We start from the raw sequence: 2500 nt of genomic DNA on the forward strand, positions 1-2500 counted from the left end.
GGTGTGGAGGGGGAGCCGGCGCGCGGGTTCGCTTGCGAGCTCTGCGATGCCCGGTTCCCCACGCCTGTTGGTGTCTCCCAGCACAAGCGACACGCCCATGTGGCGGAGTGGAACGAGGTTAGACTGGCAAGAAGGAAGGTGCCAACGGAGGGGATCAGAGCGACGCGGCTATGGAGTGTTGACGAGGTGCGGACGCTTATCCGGCTCATAGGTGAGCACGGGGATTCGATTGCCACCTACCAGCTTATAGCGGAGGAGCTGGGTGGAGGCAAGACGGCCGAACAGGTGAGGAGCAAGAGGAGAAACCTGAGTATTGATGCGGCCAGCGATAGCTCACACGAAGCTGGGGACGAGGGAGACGCTCCGGCGCCAGACCTCGAACCCCAGGCTGTGCAGTCCTCGGTACCGTCACCTCAGATCATGTCTTCGGACAGGATCAGGGAAGCGTTGGAGTCATGGGGTGACAGGGAGGGTGGCGAGGAGGTGAGAGCTATCGCTGCTTGGATCAGGGACGCAGATCAGGATCCCTTACTGATCGAATCCTCAGCGTCTGATATCATTTCGAGGCTAGGTAGGAGGGTGGAGTGGACCAGTAGGGCCCGGCCGCCTGTTCGTGAACAAAACCAGGGGATGGGCTGGGAAAGGCGTCTTTCCCAGCGGAAGCGTGAGTTCCGAGAGTGCCAGTATTGGTACTCGAGGGACCAGGCTAGGCTCGCGGCACAGATCCTCGATGGTGCCGAGAGCCAGGAATGCGCGGTGCCGGCCGACCAGATCTACGAAGCGTTTCGTGAGAAATGGGAGGTAGGCGAGCAATTCCACGGGCTTGGTGAGTTCCGAACGGGGATAGTCTCAGACAACTGTGAGTTCTACACTCCGATCCTGGCTGAAGAGGTGATGGAAAACCTGAACAAGATGTCGAACGGCTCGGCCCCTGGCCCAGATAGGATCAGCAAAAAGGGTTTGTTGAAGTGGGATCCTAGGGGTGAGCAACTGGCGCGGCTGTTCACGGCATGGTTGATCCGGGGGGTCATACCTCGGGCCTTCAAGGAATGCAGAACAACCTTGTTGCCGAAGTCTGCTGATCCGGCTGAGTTGCGGGACGTCAACGGGTGGCGCCCCGTGACCATCGGGTCGGTAGTGCTGAGGCTCTTTTCGAGGATCTTGACCATGAGGCTGGCGCGGGCCTGCCCGGTGAGTCCTCGGCAGAAGGGTTTCTTGGCCTCCACGAGTGGTTGCGCGGAGAACCTGTTGATCTTGGACGAGATCATCAGACGCTCGAGGTTGGACGGGAGCCCTCTGGCGGTTGTTTTTGTTGACTTTGCTAAGGCTTTTGACTCCGTAACTCATGAGCACATCCTGTCGGCTCTGAGCGAACGCCGGGTTGACCCACATGTCATTGAGTTGATTCGAAACTCATATGTGGACTGCGCGACCAGGGTGAACTGCGTGGACGGCCCCACGCAGCCAATTCACCTGAAAGTGGGTGTTAAGCAGGGTGACCCCATGTCACCTTTGCTTTTCAACCTGGCTATGGATCCTCTCATCCATAGACTCGAAGAGGCCAGATTTGGGCTACGATGGGGTGATCAGTCCATCTCCGCATTGGCTTTTGCTGATGATTTGGTTTTGGTGGCAGGGTCGGTGGAGGCAATGAATGGGAGCCTCGGGATTTTGGAGGAATTCTGCCAGCTGACGGGGCTGAGGGTTCAGCCCAAGAAGTGCCACGGGTTTTACCAGGACAAGGGCGTGGTCAACGGCTGTGACGCCTGGAGGATCGGTGGAGTCCCCATCCACATGATTCCTCCGGGGGAAGCGGTTCGTTATTTGGGTGTCCAGGTGGGCCCGGGGCAAGGCATTGTGACTCCGGATCTTATCCCTACACTCACTCGCTGGGTGGACCGGATCTCGGAGGCTCCACTGAAGCCCTCACAGCGTCTGAGGATACTGAACTCATTTGCTCTCCCTCGGCTGCTGTATCGGGCCGATCTGGGCAGGATGCCGGTGACCAAACTAGCTCAGATGGATGGGTTGGTCCGGAAGGCAGTGAAGCGGTGGGTGCATTTGCCGGCTTGCTCGGCGAATGGGCTGCTGTATTCACGAGTGCAGGATGGCGGACTGGGTGTCCTGCGGCTGGAAAGGCTAATTCCATCGATACAGGTGCGGCGCTTGTATCGGATGTCCAGGTCTACGGACTTCTGGACGCGCCTCCTGACGACTCGTACTGTGACGCAATCTGATTGGGAGACGCTGTGGACCAAGGCGGGCGGTGATGCGGGTAGTGTACCTGTTATGGGTACTGAGGAAGCTACCCCAGACGATGCAGGGAGGTCGCCGGTCTTCCCAGACTGGCGCCGTGGCGAGAGCCTGGCATGGGCGGCGCTGAAGGTCCAAGGTGTGGGTGCGGACCAGTTCAGGGGGGACAAGGCCAGTAACTCGTGGATTGCCGACCCCATTGCTGCGGGATTCCGGCAACGCCATTGGATTGCGGGTCTGTCCCTGA

General features: G+C 59.2%; 1 pseudogene; it reads left to right on the forward strand.

The window, feature by feature from the left end:
• Positions 1 to 2500, forward strand: part of LOC145550914 (28S ribosomal RNA) — an 8982-nt pseudogene that overhangs the window by 3889 nt on the left and 2593 nt on the right.

The sequence above is a fragment of the Poecilia reticulata genome, chromosome 2, assembly GCF_904066995.2.
Source record: "Poecilia reticulata chromosome 2, P_reticulata-male-v2, whole genome shotgun sequence".
NCBI classification, from domain to species: domain Eukaryota; kingdom Metazoa; phylum Chordata; class Actinopteri; order Cyprinodontiformes; family Poeciliidae; genus Poecilia; species Poecilia reticulata.